The sequence below is a fragment of the Amblyomma mixtum genome, chromosome 3 (genome assembly GCF_055824585.1).
Source record: "Amblyomma mixtum isolate Tamu chromosome 3, ASM5582458v1, whole genome shotgun sequence".
Lineage (NCBI taxonomy): Eukaryota > Metazoa > Arthropoda > Arachnida > Ixodida > Ixodidae > Amblyomma > Amblyomma mixtum.
The window spans coordinates 393,983,863-394,007,952 of record NC_143014.1 but is presented as its reverse complement, the minus strand read 5'-3'; the positions used below and the strand labels follow the sequence as shown (position 1 = coordinate 394,007,952).

At 45.3% G+C, this 24,090-nt stretch overlaps 1 protein-coding gene across 1 annotated transcript in view; it reads right to left on the bottom strand.

Annotated features, from left to right (window-relative positions):
- The window catches only part of LOC149357219 (uncharacterized), a 44,533-nt gene that overhangs the window by 9,211 nt on the left and 11,232 nt on the right, over nt 1–24,090 (bottom strand). Inside the window, exon 7 of the mRNA XM_089584480.1 lies at nt 16,879–17,238. The gene's annotated coding sequence lies outside the window, so the exon portion shown is untranslated. The remainder of the gene's footprint in view (nt 1–16,878; nt 17,239–24,090) is intronic.

The window sequence follows — 24,090 nt, the reverse complement described above, 5'->3', positions numbered from 1 at the left end:
TATGCAACATATGTTGGCAGCTCTTACAATTTTCTATTGCATGAGCAGTACTATTGCTAGAAGATGACGCTATACCACCATGACATGCTCCGCAGCTGAGCGACTGTGAGACGTACTGCTTTTACGATGCTGCCTCCAAAAAGTTTGGCTGATACGACGATATCACAATGAGGCTCTATTCTTATCTTCATATCAGCCTTATTTGAGAATCTTTTGTGAGGCTTTTTTGAAAAACAAGAGGCATCTACCTTTGTGCAAAACCGTTTACACAGAGCGCGTGACTTTCTGAAGTAGTGGTTTGCGCGTCGCCCTGGCCATTATCCAGGTATTGGTTAACCCACGTGTTTGGAAAAATACGATTTTGTAAAAACAGGTCGGCTTACAGGCGAGTAACTACATTAATAATGCAAAAACGCAAGCATTCATAAATGAGACGTGGAAACTATATGCATATCTGGAATTAAGACGTGATTCTGGATAGTCGTAAGTCCATTTCGAGGAGCTGCAGATACCAATGTTCTCCAGAAGTCGCAGGGACTGTGTTGAGCTGCATCTCGTGAACAAGTTGGCAGCAGCCAGAACCACATTACCATGCGCAATGCGCTCCCGCACATGCGCCCCACTTTGTGGCCTGCATTTCTTTCCAGGTTTTTGCCACAATGACAAAAGCCAATGACCTCCACACAAAAAAATAGACAAAAAAGAGGACATTAACTAGCAGTCAGGTACCTGATGACTGGCCAAAACAAAAAACTTTTCATTTCTTGACCACACCGCAAAATGCATTTACATCGCATTTTAACCAGGACATTCTCTCAAGAGTATGAGAACACTAAGCACAGTTCAACAGTGCAAGTGCCCTGCAAGTAGCACTGTTCATGTGAGCGGTGGACAAATTGCTTCCCAGAGGGCTATAGCAGCGGAAGTGCATGTGGACAGTGAGGGTCCGGCACAACTATCCTGCAGTTTTGATGCTCGCCTTATCACCAGCACAGACCAAGCCTTTCTGCTCCCGTCAGTGTTTGTCAGGGGCACCTTTAAATATTCATGGAGTATTCATCAAGACAAAATATAGTACAGCCCACTTATAATGAACCTGACGGTCATGCATATTATGTTCATTGCATCTGAGGTTTGTTGGAAGTGGACATCCCATATTACAGGCAAATGTACAAAGCCACACGCAAGCACCATTTATTTTTTAAAGAAGCTCCTTATGCGCATATGGTGCCTAAAGGTAGACGCTATGGCGGCACTTTGCAAGCTCGCCAGAGACGTCATGTGCTCCTCGCCAAGACACTTGATGTGACTAGCTGCTTTGGAATTGCGATGTGATTAATAGCAGTTGAAGCGTTCACGGTAGCTTGTGCTAGATTGGCACTCTCGGCATCGTCTTCATAATAACCTCTTTCTTGGCAGTTTGGGAGTGCATATGCGCGCATACTTTAGCCGCGTTGGTGCACGATTCTCGTATGTCAGCATCATCACCCATGCAAACCAAGTCATTCTTAACAAATTCACATCTGACCAACTTTGAAGGATGCGCTGCCGCAAGTGCAATTCAATCGCAATGCGCGGGTGTTCCACCGCATCCTCCGTTGTTCCTGGATGCGTAAATCCTACCCCACTAAAGCAATTTGTGATGCACTTTAATGCAGTCATTTCTATCTAAACGGTTATAATCGTTTTGACGGCTGTGAACAGAGACCCTAACTGAGACATCGGCAGCTGGTCTCTAAGTTGCTACCAGCATACACTGTGACAGTGCCAATAGGGCACTAAAGCACGTGAATGAAGCGCCCATGTCGCGTGGCTGGTCTTCCGTGCTGCATTCGATGGCATTCAGAGAACAGCACATGGTGCTAAGCACAGTTACCGAGCACGAGCAGGAACTGAACTTTTTTTGTTCTCTATACAGTGCTCGAAATCAATTGACCACTCGACACACAGTCATGCTTCATTCCTATACCCCCCTTCTATACTAAAGCCTAGTGGCATACTCGTCGAATAAACGAAATTCATTTGTGATCCATGTCTTTGTGTTAGGCCTGCAGTGTACACATGCGTAGCTCACGAAGTATCTTGGCCTGAGAGACTTGGCGATGACAAACGGTAGCTGCCGGTCACTCATGTCCATAAATGTGTACAGAAAGTTGGTAATGCGAAGCGTTGCCTTCCCAGGCATGCATTTCGATGGCTACATCTGGTAAATAGTTTCGTTCGCCTTGTACACATCACACCTTTATGACTACTTTCTCAAGTTGCCCTATTCTTTCCAAAGAAGAGGGGAGATTGTGTCACGGGAACTGGGAGGCGCTGTTCGATCACTGGCCCTAAAGGAAGTGCGAGGTTATGGTGGGGCCAATTTTGTGGTGCCTCCTCGTTTGCAGCAACCGAGTTGTGCGGCCACACTTGTACGTTCTATCTTAGATGCAGTGCCATAGCCCCAATACATATCTTAGCGGTCACATTGCCCTTGTTCATAGAGCGTCCGTTTAACTGTGGCCATTATAAGTGGGCTCAACGTAGTTGACAGAAAAGATTGTTCAAGTATTTTGGTGTATATTTCAGTGCTTATTTAGGCTGGAGTGCCCACATAAATCCCACCATAAACAAAGCATTTCAAAAATTGGAACGCATTAAACGTCGTTTATACCTTGCCAAGTCCAAGAAAAAGCTTCACACGTATACTACTCTCATAAGGTCAGCTTTACAGTATGCCTTTACAATATAAAATCCAAGCAGCATTTCATTAATTAACCACATTGAGTCTGACCAAATCAAGCTGTCAAGTTCATGCTTTTGGCATACTTACCGTATCAGAGTTCATCATTACTACAGGAAACTCAATATTCCCGACCTTATCACCCGACGCAACTTCTCCTGTTTATCGCTCTTTCATTCTTTATAGTACAGTGACTCCCCATTCGCACCTGACCTTATTGCTCTCTCTTATCATATTTCATCCAGGAGTGATCATTTCCGCAAAGTAACACCCACCTTTGCAAGAACCCTAAAATATCAAACCTAGCCCTTACTATTCTCTATGGAAGATGAACTCGTTGCCGAATGACATGATTACTGAAACTGAGATATCCTGTTTTCATACAAGAGTTTCAGTGCACCTTAGTTGCCCAAACTCATCGTAGTATTGTTTTCACTATTGTCTATTTAAGAACTATGTGCTCTGTCGTGCCCAGATTTAGGGACTCGCGAATGGACTTCCTTTTCTCCATGGAAGAACTAGACGCCGCCATCGCTGGTTGCAGACGGTCATCGTTGCCGGGGCCCGATGGAGTAGCATACTCTACACATGCAAACCTTGGTCAGGAGGCTCGACGTGCTCTTTAGACCATTTTAACTTATCATGGTGTGTAGGTACAGTACCAGATGCATGGAAATCAAGTCATCTGGATCCAGTCCTTATACCTGAAAAATCACCGCTTGACCTTGCATTGTATTATCCAGTTGCACTGGCTAGTTGCGTGGGCAAACTCATGGAAAGGATGGTACTTGAGAATTGAGTGGTATCTAGAAGCTAACAAATAAAACCAAATGTAATGTTTGGGTTTCGATGTGGACGTTCATCAATTGATAGCGTGATTGACCTGGTGTCATCAGTTCAACATCAGAAACATCTGAAGTGCTTGACCGTGGTGTTGTTTCTGGATGTTAAAGGGGCACACGATGTCAATCATCAAGCTATTATGGACGCTCTGGAATCTGCAGAAATTGGTGGTCACATATTCTGCTGGATGCAAAGTTATTTATCCAATAGATCACTCTTTATGCAAACTGAGGATGGACCAACGTCTTCACATTTCACTTCCCGTGGTGTCCCACAGGCTGGGGTATTTAGCCCAATGCTTTTCAACCTTCCGCTTGTCTGCCTTATCAACGTACTACCACAGTCGGCGCAACTCTCAGTCCATGTGGACGACATTTGTGTCTGGGCATCAGGAGTTACGCGGCCGCAAGTTAGAGCAAGGCTTCAAAAGGCAGCCAGCATTCTTATGGCCTACCTCCGCTTGCAAGACCTAGAGATTTAAAGTGAAAAATATTCCCTGGTTGTCTCTACATGCAAAAGTATGTCTCATTACCCCGTATGTATAAATGGCTGAACAATACCCTGCGAAAGAAGGCATCGCTTCCTTGGAGTAATTACTGATCGTAACCTATCATGCAGCCCATGTCTCGTACATGAAAAGGCAATTGACATTGATCGTTCACGTTCTCTCCTTTCTTGGAGGGAAGCCGTGGGGTGCATCAGTGCAGTCGATGCTCCACCTGTACACCGTATTATTCATGGGATTCCTTCGGTACAGTCTCCCTGCACTTGGAAACTTGAGGAAAACGAACATACAGTGTCTACAAAGCATTCAAGACGACTCCGGAGGCTCTGGACGTGCCTAGGACTGCCCAAATGCACGTCTACAGCGGCAACAGTACTCATGGCCCAGGAGAATCTAGTGACTACCTATATAACAATCGACACCTTGAGAGTGCATATGACACCTCTCTCGGATTCTCGTTCACCATCTTGCCAGTCTTCCTGCTAACTGGCTGTGTACATCCTATCCAAGAATTACTGATGCCCATCACGACTTTTTGCCATCACAAATTACACCAGCCTCTAGACCGTCATCTCCATTATGAAGCCTGCACCAATCTCGTGTGCTTCTTTTCATACCAGGCATCAAAAATAAGGCTGCTTTATCACCAGCAGCATTAAAACAAATCACTATTGAATTAATTGCATGAGAACCACAGACATCGACTGCCCGTATACATCGATGGCTCTGTGACCCCCTCCAGTTCTTCGGGCTCCGTAGTCATCCCCATAAAGACCATAGTAAAGAAAGTGAAAAAATCACACCAGACTTCATCGACTGGTGCAGAACTTGCTGCTATTCGCATCACCACTGAACATATTAGTGAAGAATGTGAAGTGCAATTATGTTTTGTTCATATGTGTCTGTATTTTTGTATCTTAACACATTGTTTCCCACCTGCTATGATCTTGTGTACAAGATCACAGTATTCATAAAAAAAAAGAAGAAACACCCCAGCAAGGATCTGTTTTCACGTGACCAAGAAGCAGTGATTGGCGCATGCATTGACGATGCGCTGTAGGCTTTGTTGGCTCTGTGCTTGCCATTTCTCGTAGCCATTTTGGTATTCCGAGCGTTCAGCTTGCACTTCGCACTTATCGTTTCTTCTGTTTTGGTGCCGCGTTTCACCCGTGCTCTTCACCATGTCTAGGAAGCGTAAAGCGTTATCGCTGAAAGAAAAACTCGTCATCCTCACAAAAGTCGACGAAAATCCGCAGAAGAAACGTGTCGACCTATCACGTGAACCTTGTTTGCCTGTCTCCATGCTGAACACGATCGTCGGCAAGTGAGAAGAAATTCAGAAGAACATTCAAGTCTTTGGCACCGGCGTGAAACAAACGAGGGGCACCCAGCATGGCAAGATGGAAAAGGTTCTACTGGCATGGTTCAGGGAAGTAAGGGCGGCGGGCGTGAATGTGGACGGGACAGTTGTTCGCGAGAAAGCTGATGAAATAGCGCTCTCATTGGGCATAGAAGATTTTAAAGCTTCGGGCGGGTGGCTCCATCATTTTAAAACACGGCATGGCCTGTCGTATAAAACCGTTTCCGGCGAAGGGAAGTCTGTCGACCAAGATCAAGTCTCCAACTGGCTTTCGACTCTTCCGGCGGTGATTGCTCAGTACCAGCCAAGGGACGTGTTCTACGCAGATGAAGCTGGGTTGCTCATCAACCTTCAGCCCGAGAAAAGTCTCAGCATGAAAGGCGAGACGTGTCAAGACGGAAAAAAAAGCAAAGAAAGAATCACCGTATTGTTGAGCTGCAACGCTGATGGAACCGAAAAGCTCAAGCCTACCGTCATTGGCAAGTTCTGGAAGCCACGCTGCTTCTCGCGTAACCCGCCCCTTCCTGTCGTTTACAAAGCGAATAGGAAGGCATGGATGACCAGAGGCCTTTTCACAGAGTTCCTCACCCTTCTGGATGCCCAGATGCGTGCCGAGAACCGTGGAATTCTTCTATTTCTCGACAATTGTGCCACGCACCCTGTCGATGCTTCGTGGCTGCAAAACGTCAAAGTAATCTTCCTGCCGCCCAACTGCACCAGCCACTTGCAGCCCCTAGATGGAGGAATCATTAGAAATGTGAAATTTCACTTCAGGAGCTTGCTGGTCAGACGCTTTTTGGCCAAGATTGACTGGAAAGATGCCAGCTTGAAGGTAGATCTTCTTGATGCCATCCATTTTCTGGCGATGTCATGGGATCGCGTCAAACCAGACACCATCGCCAACTGCTTCAAGAAGTGCGGCTTTTTTTGTGCATCTGGCGATACTGAGGAAAATGAAGATGACGGCGCGGAGATTGACATCCCGGACTGGGGTGACCTCAATGTCGACGTGTCTCCGGAGGAGTTTGTTTCGGCGGACGACCAACTGGCGACATGCAAATTACGCACCGTCCAAGACATTATTGCAGATGTTACCACTGAAGAGGAGAGCGACCACGATGACAACCAAGACGCCGGAGATTGCAGCGGCGATCGTCGGCCATTAAATACTGACGGTGCACTAGAAGCTTTGGATGGGCTTCGTGGCTTTGTCGCGTCTGCGGAGCTAAGTGAGGAAATTGCTACTCATTTCTAAGAGTTTCAAAAAAGCTTGCTGCAGGACCTCGAAAAACAAAAAGTGCAGCGCAAAGTGACCAATTATTTTAAAGTGCTTTAATAAAAGCAAGTTCTGTGCCAAGTATGTATTATTCGCGATCTTTTGGAGTCCGTTTTGGATAATACGATTTTCGGATAATACGTTTTTATTCTCGGTGCCCGTGAGAATCGTATCAACGAGATTCCACTGTAATGTATTTCCAGTGTTGCTAATGGTTAGCTTACAAGCAAAAGCCATGTTCCTTGAGGCCAACAGTCACTAATGCTAAGAAACAAGTGGATGGGTTACTACGTCTGCCGTGCAGGGGCACTCTGTTATATCACACAGAATCAAGTCTTTAGGTGTATACAACTGTAAAGGGGCCCTGTGACATCTCTACAATACCAATAATTATGGTCCAGAGGGAAGTTTTCCTCTTGAAGTGCAAATAAATACCACATTCCAGAGACACAAAGACATCACAAGGACTATCAGTGCATGCAAAACTCTGCAGTCAGCACAGTAAAACTGAAAACCTTCACATACACTTATGTACTACCTCAGAATCACTTCCCCACAGGTCTCAGTGGCAAATCGTCCATTAGCCAAGCTAACCGAGTTAACCTTGAAGCTATGCAGTTGTTTAAACTGAGTACAAATGGATAGAGTTACTCGATGTTTTCTGTTAACTCAAGGATGCTATAAACACCCGAACAACAAAGCAGCTGCAGCAGCTCCTGTGTGAGAGTGTGTTGCTCAACACCACTATTTGTAGTAAAACAGACAACTACGCATGTTGGTATCATTACATCTTGGCCCACAACATGACTGAGATGAGGAAAACAATGACAAGAAAACACGATAAGCTCTAGATGAGACAAAATGATAAAATGTTACTATCTGCTAATTAAAGTGGATGCAAGGGCTTTTTTCAAATATCTATAATGCCAACAGCTCTAAATGTGAGTGTGTAGAGTGAAAGCTCGTTAATTCGAACCTCGATAATTCAAATTTTGGGATAATTTGAACTACGCGCCGCCGCGTCTGGGCGGCTTAGCACACAGCACGTGGCCAAAAAAAAAAAGCACCCCGGCATAGTTAGATGCTGCGCACATCATGAAAGGGCACAGAAGATATGGAACCGGATAAAACCATGGAAGAGTGGGTATGAAGCCTAAATGGCGCCATCACCGGCGCGACGGCCAGTGGTACTGGAGGGTAGGGGTTGGCGGCCGCGGTGGCGGCTGCCTACCCTCTTTTCCGCGCAACCTCTTGAACTCGCAACTAAATACTCGTTAAATCGAGCCCTGTTAATTCGGAAATACGGATAAGTACTGTCGGCGCGGCCCCATCTAACGCCCACGAAAGGCTATGACTTCGGACGGGCGCAACAAATTACGTGTGAAAAACTTTTTTTTTTCTTTGCGAGTATCGTCCATCCTTCCACCCATCAGTCGCCAATGGAAGCACGCGGTAAGCCGCGATCATGACGCCGGCTTTTAGCATCATTCGCTGCAAAAGGCGTTTGCTGCTATCGTGCGTTCCAATGATTAAGTGGCAGTAGACGCTGTCCGCCCCAATCGCCCATGGCACCATAAGGCGAACGTACTGAAAACAAGGCTTGCGCAACTGGACAAGCGCTGGTACTCTACCAAGTTCGCTTCCAACCGTGTTGTTATCGCTGCGCAGCATCTTGGCACGCTGCCAATAAATGCACTGCATACAGTGACGGTGCGCAAGTTAATGACTGACGCTTTTTTTTTTCAAATTCTTAGGCAGAAATCCGGGTGAGTGGGTTCATTACGCGAGTGGGTTCGTTACACGAGTAAATACAATACATATACCCTAATGCAAATGGTTCTTGTCAGTTTTTTCGCGGCCATTCGATAATTGAAACATCGGATAATTTGAACTTTTTTCCCGGTTCCGTGAAGTTCAAATTAACAATCTTTTACTGTATTACACAGTATACAGATGATATAAGTCTCATGAATAATTAATAGACTAATACATATTGTACACAACCAAACGGTAGGTACAGATCACTTTCCTGATAGCAAATCCAAAAAAAAAATAAGAAGACTATCAGACAAACATCATGCTTAAACAAGTGATACAGAGGACTATCAGACAGTTACAAATCTCCACAGCGACATCCCATTGCGTCATTCACCATTGGCACGAGGCTTTTGGTGGCCATCCAGTCATAGGATGAATACACGCTTTTCCAGTAAATTGAAGGATGCTGAATGAGAGGAACGATCATGCACTGAGTGATGTGCACTGCTTTAAAAACAATTTAACTGCACCTCACATTGCGAAAGCCAGCATGTGCATTTGGAGGACACCCCGGAAGATGAACTGAACCTGCTATGACCAACTCACAGCAACTCGACAACTTCAAGAAGCACTTGGGTGGAAACTGTTACCCCACAGAAGGAAAGCATTGAGATTAAAATTCTGGCACAATATCTACAATAATAAAGAAGGCTCACTATCTTGCAAGCAGAAGAGAAAATGCCATAAAAAATACTAAGTATCGTGTGGGGAAAGCCCACATGATAAACGATTAGAATCTGTTGCCTAATGAAATATGTGACAGTGGGAACTTCCAGGCTGCTTTAAACAATCTCTTATAATCTGATATTTACTGTGGTTCATGCTGATTATGCATTTCAGTTGTATATATAAATGCATAGTATATACTGAAAGTTTGTTGACATTTTTTTATCACCTTTATGTTCTCATTTTGATTGCTACACTTAAACTACTGTAAAATTCTGAACAAGCGCCCCCCTAACATCACTGTCAATTTCACATTTCCGCGCCGTTCCGGGAAAGCACCCTGTCCCCTGGCCCTTATCACGCAACGCGCCCAAGCAACACTGGTCTGCCCCATCCAGTCCAAGAATTCAATCCAATCCAATCCTGCTTTTCAAGCCATTCACATGCTCGTTCCCATGTGTCGTTCGCACGCGTCATTTGTCATCTTGTTTTGCCATTGTGAAGTTCCCAATGCATTCGTACTCAGTGGCAAAGAAAGTTGAGGTCGTACAATGGCATCGGGAAAACGGAAAAAACGTGCACCAAACATCTCGACATTCCAAGCTCAACCGCAAACAAATACGGGAATGGGACAATAATTTCGAGAAGTTGCTTCAGCATAACTACAGGAGAGCAAAACTTCAAAGAAAGCAGAGTAATGGCGCCCCAGTTTTCAGTTAATGCATGGACGATGCGCTCTTCAAGTTCGAGCGGGAAAGAACGGCAGGACGTGCCGTTAGTAACTGGCTTCTCTCTGAAGAGGCTGTCAGAATAGCCAACAACATGCAGTAGGGAAACTTCGCAGCTTCCAGCCATTACATAAGTCGATGGAAGCAGCGGTTTGGCATGTCAATGCGCCGTTCTACGAACAAGACCCAGAAGACGCCCCAAGAGTATTCGGAGGCAGCAAGTGCCTTTCGGGCTGCCGCAAACTCTCTGCGATGGCGCAACGGCTACACGTTGTACAACATCGGCAATATGGACCAGACGATGGTCCATATAGACAACCCAGCCAACAGGACAAACAGCGTGGTCGGCAAAGGCACCATACGGATCGCAAACACTGGATGTGCCCGACAAGGCTTCACGGTTTGCCTAGCCGCACGCGCCACCGGCCACAAGCGCCTGGCCTTCGTTATTTTCAAGGAACACACCGGGAAAATTCCAGCCAGGGTCTTCGCGAGCCTTCGCATACCAGGTGAGAATGATTCTTTTTTTCAATGGGGCGAGGAATCGCGATGTCGCTCAGTTCGTTCTATCAAGATTCTCAATTTTTTTTCTTTTATTCGTAGCAAATGTTCGTTTCACCGCCATAAAAAATGGCTGGATGACATCAGAAAAGATGCAGGAGTAGCTGTCAAGAATCTGGGGCCCAAACGTTGATGACATGTGCCGCTTACTGGTACTGGACCAGGCGCCCATCCATAAAACAGAAGCTGCCAAGAATGCTTTCGAGGAGTGTGATACCGACGTGCTCAATGTGCCTGCGGGGTGCATGAGCATCCTGCAGCCAGATGACTTCTTTGGAACAAGCCTTTCAAGTCCACCCTACGGCGTTTGTGGGAAGAATATATGCGCGAAAAAGAGAGGACGCCCAAAGGAAACCTGAAGAAGCTGTCGTGCCAGCATGTTTTTGATTTTGTTGCCGAGGCATGGGCTCCTGTACCTGAGGCGACAGTGGCACACTCCTTCAAGGGATGCGGAATTACTAACGCACTCGATGGCTTGGAGGACGGCGACCTGCATGGCGGACTGGCAGATGTTGGAGCCGTGACACCAGAAGACCGGGGTGGGCTTCAAGCGGAATGTTGTGAACTTTTTTTGCGACTGACTTGGAGGAGTCTTTTGATGGTTTCGAGAGTAACTGACATAGCAATCTTTCACTCAATAAAGTAAATGTTACTAGAGCTAAATAAAATTTTAAATCTATGTGCACTGCAGTTTTTTTTCCCTGGTGGGAAAATGTCGCTGCTTCTTGAATTTCGGCGCTGCTCCGGGATAGCGATGATAAAACCTGTGGAAAAGGCAGTCTGGTTATTTTCCGACGGGATTCAAGGCTGGGGAGGTTAGCTTTTGTTTTCAATACTGTTACGCTCGTATGATATGAATAATTGGAATGTACGAATCTTATCGCATGGCTCTGGACGGACTCAAGGGCTTTGGCTAGGTTAATATGTTGGGGGTCCCAGATTGAGCATGAATATTCAAGTTTAGGAGAGACAAGAGTTAAAGAGGTGGACAGTTTTACGGAAGCAGGTGCCAAACGCAAGTTACGGTTTAGATAACCAAGAACATGGTTAACTTCGTTGGTTATGTTCATTATGTGGGTGATAGAAGAGAAATCCTGTGTCTGGCTGATTCCTAAATATTTACATGAAGATGCGTGAGATATCATGGAACTGCGAAGGGTGCAATCAGGAGTAGGATACGATTGACAATGATGAAATGATATTAGAGTTGTTTTAAGTTTAAAGGCATTAGGCAGTTGGTGCACCACTCTTCCACAAGTTTTATGTCACATTGTCTCTGCTAATAGTGATGCTCCGGTAAATGACGCAATCGTCGGCAAACAAATGAACGCTGGAAGATAGATTTGCATTAATGACCTCCCTTGGGAGGTCATTAATGCAAATTAAGAATAACAGAGGCCTTAAAACCGTGCCTTCTGGCACGCCTGAGGTAAAAGGGGAAATGGAAGATGTGTGATTTTTAGCCCATAAAAACTGTTAGTAAAAAGGTTAGTAGTAAAAATTAGTAAAAAAAGAGGTTAGTAAAAATTTGCAGAGCCAATCATGTAGGTACTAGTGGGTTCAGGTTTAGGCGTGAAAGTTTAAATAAGATCTGTTGAGGGGAAACTTTGTCAAAAGCTTTTTCAAAATCTACGAAAACAGCATCCACAGGTCTGTTTGTGTCCATACTAGAACTGATGTCGCGAATAAAGAGAGGAAGCTGGGTACAGCAGGTTAGGTTTTTCAGGAATCTGAGTTGAGAAGGGTGAAAAAAGTTGACAGCATAGAATAAGGTGATGATGTGTGAGTAAATTACATGTTCCTTTAGTTTAGAGAGAACACTAGTGAGGGAGATGGGAAGGTAGTTATGGAAAGCCTTTTTTTGTGCACTGGGATGATTTTCCCCACTTTCCAGTCGTGGGGTACAAAAACGGACTCGAGTGATTGCTGGAAGATATGAGAAAGAAGAATGGCTACAACGTTTTTAGTATGCTTGAGAACTTTTGCACTAAGTTCAATCATAGCAGCTGATGAAGTTAGTTACATGAAATTAACACAATTATTCTGTTAGGATCGAAGCGTATGTCCGACACAGAACGGTAGGATAGTCAGACATGTCGCCTACAGGTTCATGGGTAAAATTGGAAGAAAATGTACAATTTAATGCTTCAGCCGCGTCATGGAAGAGGTGAACTGTGTTTGTCGCACGGCGATACTGGCGGGGTTGCTTTTCGTTTATGGCCTTCCAAAATTGCCTGGGGTTGTTGCGAAGCATATCAGGTAATGTAGATAAGAAAAAGGTTTCTTTGGCTTGCGTTGCGTGAGAAAAATTTTTTTGCGGCAGCATACTTGTCCCATGCATGAGCGTAATTAAAATGCTCTGCAGATTAGAAGAGCCTCTTCTTCTGCTAAGCAGCCTTTTTAATGTTCCGTTGAACCATGCCGATGATGGCGGTGAATGTTTTAGTGGAGATGTAGGTGCGGATGAGCTCGCGCATTTTATCAGTGAACAAAGACCAGCTAGTTTCGACAGAGCGATTTGAAAAGTTTGAAAGGAAAGAGTTACAGAATTCCATGAGGTTGTTATTCATGGTATTGCAGTCACCTTTGTAGTAGAGCATTAATGTTTTTGTTAACTTTTCAGGGAGTAATAAGGGACTGTGATAGGTGCCGTAGATTACCAAGTGATCACTCAAGCCTGATAGGTGCGTAAGCACTGAAATGCTGTCAGGATAAGTAGCGAGCACGAGACTGAGAACGCTAGAAGAATGATTATCCTGCCTTGTCGGGTTGGTGACGAGCTGAGATAGACCAAATGTGAGGCACGAGTTCAAAAAATCGCTCTTGATAGTATGCTTGTTTAATGTTGTTGCAAGGTCATTTTACGATATGAGGGAAATTAAAGTCGCCAAATATAAGCAAACGTGTGCGCGGATATGAGGTGGTTATGGATTGGAGCTCATTGTGAAAGAGCATGACAAAAGAGACATCAGCGTGAGGAGGCCTGTAGCAGGAGCAAAGATAATGGGCGGGTTAAATTCTTTGGAGCCAATCAACGTGATTTACAAACATGAGGTGATGTTTATGGGGTAGCAGAGTAAGCTTTGATGGGTGGCAATTAGTACGCCACCGCCAAGCCTGTCCTCGCGATTGTGGCAGAAGATATCGTGGTTAGGGAAAGAGGCAGGTAATTCAGAGTTAGAAACGGAAGGTTACAGCCAAGTTTCCGTCAGTACCACCATTTTACTTTCGGTGGTGTCAGTAAGGCAGCGCACTGAATCTGATTTTGGTAAAATGCTTCTGATATTTGTGTAAATCAAAGGTACCTACTTAGCATGGGATCTGGAGAGCGAGGCAACCTCTAGCTATGGCTGATAAGGAGCAACAGCCTGACAGAGAACGACAGTCTGGGGAGAGTGGTGAAAAAAGTATGTGGTGTTATCTATAATAAGTTTATTATATCTTAATTTGGAAGTTTTCTTTTCCGATTTGACGACTTCAAACAGATGTTTGCGGACTAGCCGGGTTCCAGATGAGTAATCTTCAGATATTGCATACGAAGAGCCTTAAAGGTTCTTGGCATGTGACATGACAGATTCCTTAGTTTTCAAGTGGGCATACGCTACAATTACAGTAAAAGCTCGTTAATTCGAACTTCACAGCCAGGTTCCAGATGAGTAATCTTCAGATATTGTATATGAAGAGCCTTTAAGGTTCTTGGCATGTGACATGACAGATTCCTTAGTTTTCAAGTGAGCATACGCTACAATAACAGTAAAAGCTCGTTAATTCAAACTTCACAGCCAGGTTCCAGATGAGTAATCTTCAGATATTGTATATGAAGAGCCTTTAAGGTTCTTGGCATGTGACATGAAAGATTCCTTAGTTTTCAAGTGAGCATACGCTACAATTACAGTAAAAGCTCGTTAATTTGAACTTCACAGGATAGGGAAAAAGTTAGAATTATCGAATGGCCTCGAAAAAAACTGACAAGAACCATTTGCATTACGGTATATGTGCCGTATTTACTCGCTTAGCAAGTTCACTCGCATGATGAGCTCACCCACCTCGATTTTTCCTAAGAATTTAAAAAAAAAATGCTTCCGTTGTTGATGCTTCCCTCCATTTTGCACCTTTGCAGCCCATAACGCATTTCTTTGGAGTGCACCAAGAAGCTGCGCAGCGATAACATCACAGTGTGTTTAACTTTTGACGTTAGCAAAAAGGGACAGCGAACTTGGCAGAGTGCCAGCACTTGTCTGGTTGTGCAAGCCTTGTTTTCGGTATGTACTCATTATCGTGCCATGGGCGATTGCGGTGGACGCCGTCTAGTGCCACTCAATCATTGGCATGCAGCGAACGAAAGCCGGCGTCATCTTCCGTTGACGACTGATGGGTGGAAGGATGGACGACACTTGCAAAGAAAAAAAAAAGTTTTTCACACGTAATTTGTAGCACCCGTCCGAAGTCATAGCCTTTATGGGCGTTGACTGGTGCTGCACCGACAGTACTTAACCACATTTCCGAATTAACAAGTATTTAGTTACGAGTTTCGGAGGTTGCGTGGAAAAGAGGGTAGGCAGCCGCCACCACAGCCGCCGCGCCGGTGATGGCGCCATTTAGGCTTTACCACCTCTTCCACGGTTTTATATGGTTCATCTTCTGTCCCCGTTTAGGACGTGTGCAGCCTCTAACTATGCGGAGGTGCTTTTTTTTTGGCCACGTGCTGTGTGCCAAGCTGCCCGAACGCAGCGGCGCATAGTTCGAATTATCTGTAGCGGAACCGATTTGCTTTCAAATTAACAGGCTTTTTTATACACAGATCTCTATGAAGCTTGGCCGGACCAAGTGGTGTAGTTCGAATTATCCGAAAATTCGAATTATCGAGGTTCGAATTAACGAGCTTTCACTGTATAGGTAGATTTTTCTTACTTTAGTAGTGTCCAAGCCTGTGTGCATGTTTGATGTCGGTAAGTTGGATGGTGACATCAAGGTTTTCTTTGCAGAGTTTAATTAGGTGTTTTTCAGACTCGTCCAATGTTTCGTGTGCTGCATCTTTGAGACTGAAGAAGACTAGAGCAATGGGCCCAGTCCTCAGCATCATCCATCCTGGCCGTCATTATAGTGATTTGTTTAGCGTTCTCTTCAGCGTCTTCATGCATGCTACTTCAGCCTTTAAAGCGATTAAAGAGGAGGAATCTTCTTCAATTTTAGCAAGCCTTTTGTTATCTCTTCAATAGCCTTGTCAGTTTCCACCAGGCCACTGTGAATAGTTTTTATTTCATTCAGGAGTGTATTTTGCCAAGATCTAATTTTATCTCAGGCATACAGTACATCAGAAGATGCTTGTGTAGACATGGAACGAGTGTTAGGCCCGGGGTTAACTTGGATATCGCCGGATATGGTAAGAAGAGTAAAAAGAATGTGAGCACAATTGTAAGCAACATCATCATCATCATCAGCCTGACAAAGGCCTCTCCCCTGTCTCTCCAATTAACCCTGTCCTTTGCCAGCTGTGGCCACCATATTCCCGCAAATTTCTTAATCTCATCCTCCCATCTAACTTCCTGCCGACCCCTGCTACACTTGCCGTCTCTTGGAATCCTCTCTGTTACCCTTAAGGACCAGCGGTTATCTTGCCTTTGCATTGCATGCCCTACCCAAGCCCACTTCGTCCTCTTGATTTCAACTAGGATGTCATTAACCCACGTTTGTTCCCTCACCCACTCTGCCGCTTCCGATCCCTTAATGTTACACCTATCATTTTTCTTTCCATAGCTCGCTACATTGCACTTAACTTAAGCTGAACATTCTTTGTTAGCTTCCATGTTTCTGCCCCATAGGTGAGTACCAGTAAGATACAGCTGTTGTATACTTTTCTCTTGAGGGATATTGGTAAACTGTCATTCATGATCTGAGAGAACCTGCCATATGCGCTCCACCCCATTCTTATTTTTCCAGTTATTACCCTCTCATGATCCAGATCAGCTGTCACTGCCTGCCCTAAATAGACATATTCTCTTACTACTTCCAGCACCGCGCCATCAATTGCGAACTGCTGTCCTCTTGCTAGGCTGCTGAATACTACTTTGGTTTTCTGCACGTTAATTTTTAGCCCCACCGTTCTGCTCTGCCTGTCTAATTCATTGATCATGCTTTGCAGTTCAAAGCAATGTCAATGTCAAGGCAGTGTCATCAGCGAATCGCAGATTACTTAGGTACTCTCCATTAACTCTTATCCCCAACTGTTCCCATTTCAGACCCGGAATACCTCCTGTAAACAGGCAGTGAACAGCATAGGTGAGATCGTGTCTTGCTGCCGGACACCTTTCCTTAGCAACAGTAGCACAGTAATGTCAACGCTAATTAACCACAATAGTGAGTACACGGGGCAAGTAAGGAAAGTTGATGATTTACCTGCAGAAGGAGCAGAGGACGTATATGAGCTTGCGCCATCCCGCTCGCGTTGCCGAGCGCACTGAAGGAAGGCACGAGCCAGTTCGTCCTTATATTCTGGTGTGTTGATCTTTCAATTTGGCTGATGGAAGCTGCGAGGAGGACGGTGCCAAGCAGTAGAGTTTTTCGGCTGGGGGCACTGTAGTGGAGAAAGCTTTGAGGGGTGGTGGTCGGTCTACGGTTGTTGGTTCTGGGTGAGCACACAGGCGGTCGTTAGGCATAGAAGTGCAGTTGTCTGCTTACAGTGGTATCAGCAGGCAGGAAGCAGCATCAGAGCGACGAGGATGGCTATGCTGTTTGCGAAGCAAACAGCATGATAGCCTGCAGAAAGAGCAGAGGATGGAAATGAGCACATGCCATCGCGCGTGTTGCTGAGCCCACTATACCCTTCGGGGGTGTTGTAGGCACCTTGAATAGACAAATAAATAAACAAGGAAGCCCAGCCTCACAAGCTGAGGGACACAGCTCCCTGCATACAAAGCCATGCAGTGTCCACGCCCTCTTGCAGTGGTGCCATCACCATTTGCAGACAATGCAAATTCGCCGCAGGCACTGCAGGCCCTGCTTAAGCGTTACATCTGGCGACGCTTTTTTTGTGCAGCCATTCAGAAGCAACTACTCGTCCTTGCTTTTCTTGCACTTTTCACAATACGTATAAAGTTGATTGAAGTTTGATGCGCGGTGGCTTTAAGGTTCTATTGTATAAGCACATAACGATGCAGCCGAGAAATCAGGAGCAGGGAAAGAGCCGTCCACCAAAAAAAGAGTATGTTTAAATGCAGAGTGAACTTGCCCTGTGATATAAATTTATAGAGATGAAAAACTTATACCTGCTTTCACAGTGCATTCAATCTTCTTGTCTTTAGTACTAATAGATATGCGAAAAGAACATGAGTAGTGGCAATTCCAGAATATCTTTTAGAAAAGTTCGGGTTCAAACAGCGCACACAGACGAGGACGGACAGTGAGGAACATGAACACAGTGCAGTTTGCTCACTGTCCTTCCTTGTCTGTGTGCAGTGTTTGAACCTACACAACGGAATAACAACCACCCCATCAAAAGACTCTTCTCACCTTTCAGAACTAATTTGGCCCAAAGTAGTCATGCTCGTGCCTCCATTACATGGAGAGAGATAAAATTATAAAATTTTGCCACCTGGTGTAGTTTGGCCCAAGACAATTTTCCCAAGCATTTCACGTTAGAAGAGACAAGCACTATGACGACGCAACCCAGTAAGCATTAAAAAAAATTCAGGGGCACTTTGGCTCTCTAAAGTGCTGCAAGGCGAAAGCGTTTCCTGGTGCTTTGTTTGTTTTTTGATTTTATTAATTTTTTTTTATTTTTCATGTTTTGTTTTTTTCTTTTTATTATTTTTATTGTTTTTTATTTATTTTTTTTCATATCTTATTTTTGTTTTGTTTTTATTTTTGTTTGTTTTCTTATTTTTATTTTTCCTTTCCTTCACTTTATTCCTTTTATTTTATTTATGAAACCCCTGCATTCTCTAGATGCGCCTTTATTCATGCTCAAACCTTGAGCCTTCGTGGCGGAGTGGTAGCGTAGCCGCTTCAAATGCCAACGGCTCTGGTTCGATTCCCACCCTCGGCGCAGTTTCTTTTTAAGCAGTGACGCCGAAAGGCGGACAAATCTGCCGACGCGTCTGTCGACACCGCTGCCAACAGCGTCTGCTAACGACAGTATGAGGCATTAAAGGCTTTCGCCTTAAAACCGGTGGGTACAAGGAGGCACTAGCACTCAAAGCCAGTAACTCCCGAATGCGAGGCAGATGCCGTGACTACTAGGCCATCGCTTCAACACTCCTGTGGCCCCAGTGTCCATCCTGTTCTCCAAAAGGGTACCCCGGACTGGTACTAGGTTTTCCTTGGTGCACAGCTTTGGAAGGTAGACTGCGTCTTCAAATCCCGCCACTGTGAGCAACCCTCGCGTGAGCATCGTGCCTCATGGAAGTTTAGTTACTGGCTCGCTGTGTGCTTCTCAAAATATGCTATTAAGCCACCAGTTGGGCACAATGGTCAGAGGAAACTCATGCAAAAAAAAACTGCACTCGACAAGACTATTTTAAGAATATTGCAAGGGGGTCCCCTGAAGCTTCAGTGGGTGGCGGCAGTGGCAGTTAAGAAGGGAGCCTGGTTCTGAAACAAACTTCTTTGCTTTTTTACCTATTTTTACGATATTAAACACACTTGTACAGCTTTTTGCACTGATATCAAATGTGCATTCAGTTCTTGCATAGACCAATTAGTTTTTGAGATAGTCAGGAATTACCATTGCCTTATTACGAAAAACTGGATGAATCGAAATTTCATTTTAACACATAGATAGCCCAAAAGATGAATCCAATGTTGGAAGTAGTTTTTTATTTGACTAAAATTACTTAATTTATGCTGCATCAAATTTTAGTTTTGAAGGGTTGAAATAAAACGTCAAAAACATTTCAACATAATTAAATTTCTGTGCGGAAATTTAAAAATTTGCTTCCAACATTTCATACAATGCACATGCAGCTTCCTATTGCAAAAAAAATTTTTGATGTATCTGCTCTGTGTGCTGAGATATCGCAATTGCAATGTCAGCTGACACAAGAAAATTTCATTTGGAGAAAATTGCAAAAAACACGTCACCCACAATTTATTATAAAAATGAGTGTTCTGTACATGCTCACATTAAGACATGATTAAAAAGTGCCAGGAATGTAATCCAGTTGTTGTTGATCACCGCAGTGGCGGCGCTTCAGTGCGTTTTGCACATTTTTGGCTGCTGTGCACTTGTAAGCAGACTGAGTCTGCCGCAGCTCACATTAAGACATGATTAAAAAGCGCCAGGAATGTAATCACGTTGTTGTTGATCACCGCAGTGGCGGCGCTTCAGTGCGTTTTGCACATTTTTGGCTGCTGTGCACTTGTAAGCAGACTGAGTCTGCCGCAGCTTGTCCTTTCCTGCTAGTCGTTTGGCACTCTTTGAGCCAGGATTCATTAAGAGTTGCCTCAAAATATTTTCAGATGTCCTCAAATATCCTGCATTAAAATGCATGACTGCCTCAGCCACAGCAGCCTGAATGGTGAAAAGTGAAGCATGACAATATTTTGGAGCCAGGGACCATATGAGAGCATGCAAACTCTCATTACTGTTCTGTGTTTTGCTCCTTTGGCAACGCTCAATAAGCTTCCTGCCTGAGAGCCATTCATACACAGGGAGCAGGGCTTTGCACACACGAGGCGGTAGGTTGTAGCGATGCTGCGGCATGGGGTCTTGTCTTGCTGTGGTGGCATTCTGGTGGCACCACAAGTTTGCGCCTGTTGGACAGACACAATGATTTGAGGCTGTGTCATTAGACGTGACATGGTGGTAGGCAGCCATTACTGCCTTCCGAGTTGCCTCCACATTTCCTTTATGGGATTTTAGAGCACAGCCATAGTATGACGTCAGTTTAGAGACGAGGTCCGCAGTCAACTTCCCCTTGCCAACAAGGCTTTCTTCACTTCCTCTGTGCGTGAAAAGCAAGGTGCGTAAAGCTGATCCCATTCACTTTGGACATGACTGACACAGTCCTCTTTCTCAATTTTCACGTAGCCATACACATCTGCCTCTTGCAGTGCGAGGAAGGTACGGCTATCGCAGTCACAGAGAACTGTGGTGTAGCGCAAGCCATATTTCTCCAGTGACCTTTCAAACAGTATCATCCCTGACTGCACTTCCATCTCTCCTGGTTTTCTGTCAGTATTTTTCTGGCATAAATGGCTGATCCTCCAAGCTTGGTAGGACGAGTCACCATCCTTTGGCACTTGCTCTCACCCAGCGCAGAAGTTGCTCAAAACAACAAAATCAAGCACCAACACAGAAAAAAGTTCGATCACCGTGCCTACGCCAATATGAGATGTATGCCCACGCGTCATCCACGACCTGTCAAAGGATAGTGCTATGTTTCCTGCGTTTCCGAAGTGCAGTCCATCGTATAGATTCTTGACCGACTGTGCGCTTTCTGCTGTTAGTTCCTTGGTGGCACGGGTTGCCGCAGGCATCAGCTTTTCTTTGACGTAGCACTGCCACGTACTCTTGTGCAGCCCGTGGTGCAATGTTCATCGCCGCAAAAAATGTCACTGAGTGCGATCTGCCGGTTACCCCTACTCACACAGCACGCGAAACCAGAACATTTACGATAAAGAGTTCCCTTTTTTCCACCGCCGCTAACGCGCGGTGAGCTCCATCGTGCCGATTTCTCACCGCAAACAGCCCGTGTCAAAACGAGCTTCAGGGCAAGGCCAAAATTTCGCTCACCCTTCGTTAAAAACTAATGTCGCCGCCACAGGTTTTGCATTTTGCCGCAAGCTCCAGCAGTTCATTTACAGAATCCAAGGTGACGATAGAGAAGCACGTCTCGTCAAAGGCACAGTCCGACACGTCATTTGCCACCACTGAAAAAGCCAGATTTTCGCTTTGTCACCAAAGTTGTCGCGAGCTCGTGCAGCCTCTTTTTGGCTTTGGCCTTGTTTTGCTGAATATCTGATGGCTGCAGTGTCACAGTGTTGCGCCAAATGCAGCCGCTGTCGGTGCAATCCTCGGAAGCTAGTGGAACCGCTGGGCCTTTGTTCTCCACAGCGTTGCTGGCTTGGTCGTTCAGTCCGTTGTCATCTGTGCATTCCAGCACAGATGCCCTCTTGAAGTTATCCGCTAGTGACTTCCTCTTTTTTCCGTATTTATGACGCATATGGAACTTTCCGACAGATGTGGACATCGTAACGTACAACTTTGCCGTCAGAGATGGCTCAGCAAAATGGTGTCCTGTGCACGTCGCCAATGCGGCGGCCATGGCCTTGCAGACGACCCCATTCAGATGCGCCAATCAGCTGGCATCCTGAGATCACGTACATGTGGCAACCAATAGAACTGTGTATTTTGGTTTTATTTTAAACCTTTTGTCTCTGCGACCAATCACCACACAGGGTTCGCTGCAGCGGGAAATTCAAGACCAAAGATCACTGTTTTGAATGAAACCGCGATGGCTCCGACCGGAGCTGCGAAATGACCGCTCCGCATCGCTGGAAAAATACCATTTTGGCATCTGATTCTGCATGAATCCAACTTGCGCAGGCATTTCTTAAATTAAATATTGCATTCCAGTGCAGGAAAATTGGTGAAATGATAGAAAAATAGGTGTAGATTTCCAATATTACATTTTCAAAAAAATCTTTTTTTCGGCATTTTTCAGCCATCAGAACCCGGCTTCCCCATTAAAAAACTGCCACTGCTGCCAAATTTTTTTTTCATGAAAATGCTCGCATTGTTCAGACACAGGTGTGTAAATACCTGAGCTGTTCATTGTTGTAAGAACAAAACTTACAGCTATAGGCTTATCTTTAGCCATCTTGTTCACAAAGTTTTGTTGTGAAAGGAACACTGCGCGAGTGATCAAGCCATTTAGCGGAGCTGACGCAAGGCCATACTGCGCATGCGCGAGGACAGCACACAGCTGGCGCGCACGCCGCCGTCGCTGCGCGGGTGACTCAGGGCCGGCATAATGCGTGCGGCACTGCCATGTCACAATGGCCAAAGCGAGACCCTCTATACTCCAAAGCCACAGATGTTTTCGGCGGCTTCAGCGCCCTCTGACGGTGCTTGCGTCGAACTGGAAGAAATGCTTATTCTGCGCTGGGCGCGGCATAGCTGCACATAGCTAGTGTCCCGGGGCTGCTGCTGCTGCCGCACGCTCTCCATCACCTCTCTCTCTCTCTCCTCGTTGCATTCGTAATCCTCCAGGTTTAACCAGAGCTAAACCACTGCCAATTTTTTAATTTGCTGATACTACCACATATATAGAGCACTGGTGATGCCAGTTGCATGGCAGCTGTATTTACATAAATGCGACTCATCTCAATTTTCTGGCCTGTCGCACGAGAGAAATGCACCAGGAGAGAATATGTATCGCATAAATCTGCCAGACGGGGGTAGGTCTAGAAAGGCAAGCAGAGTTCAGCAGTGAACAGAAAAAGGTGAAGCATAGCCAGTTGAATTGTGGGAAGGCACCCCTCCCTGCCACCTGCTCTGAATACACCACCTCCCAGCTGCTGATCACAAAAGCAGCCCAAGCAGAAGGCGGGTGCAGCTTGCCCCTCCACGGCCTGCACTGGGCATGGCACCACCAGGCTTGATGCGGTGCATGTAAACGATGGTGCAACAGCTGAACAGGACAAACGAGGAAATGCAGTTGGGCCCAGTCAAATTTGTGCAAATGTGGCTTATGTAGCCTAGCGGAACCCCTCAGAAAACTCTGAACTAATACAGAAACCGTTACTTTGCAAGAGTTGTTGCTTTCTTTCAATGTTTCATGAAATTTTGCATGTTCTTTATTGGAATGCTTTCTTACCACGTTGAATTTCTGCGGTAGTGAATTTGTGGTCCCCCGATATGAAAATCCTCTGACCACTACACGATAAAATTCACCTATGAATGGACATTTCTGTCTGAGTAACCACTTTAAACAAAAAATGTCATGGCACTACATGGTGGCCAGTTATTAGCCCTCTGGTTGCACCCTAATAGCAATTTTCGTGGCATCTAGGTTTCTTTACGAGGCTGACAAGAAGACATCTCTCTGTCTTCTTTCATATATTTTTGATCTCAAGCATGCCCCAGTGCTGCCAGAGAGGCCAGCATGGAACGGACAACGGTGGCACATGATGGAAACACCAAAAAGCAGAGGGAGGAAATGCACACCTGCGCACACCCCTTGCACCAAAAAGCGGACTCAGAAAATGCACTCTCAAAGCGACACACACAGCAAAGCATTGGGCCAGGTTAGGCTTGAGACAAGGTGTGCTACACAGCAGGAGGCTCCAAACAAGCTTGAACTGCATTTGCTAGAAGACCTTTCCGAATTGGTTAACACTTATATCAGGCTCTGCCCTTTTCCAAAAAATAAAAAGCAATGGTCAAAACAAATGAATACATTCGCTCTCATTTTGTTCTTTCACTCCCCAAAAATTTACCGCTTCCTCAGAGAAATGCTTCATTTGCTGCATGTAAAGGCACTGAGGCACTGGCTGGTAGTTACACCAGGTATCAGTCCAGGTGCCATGGATGCAACAGAACCAATAACAAAAGATTGGCCCTGCAAAACAAAGCATGCTGTCTTTTATTCATTGAAATTGCCTTGA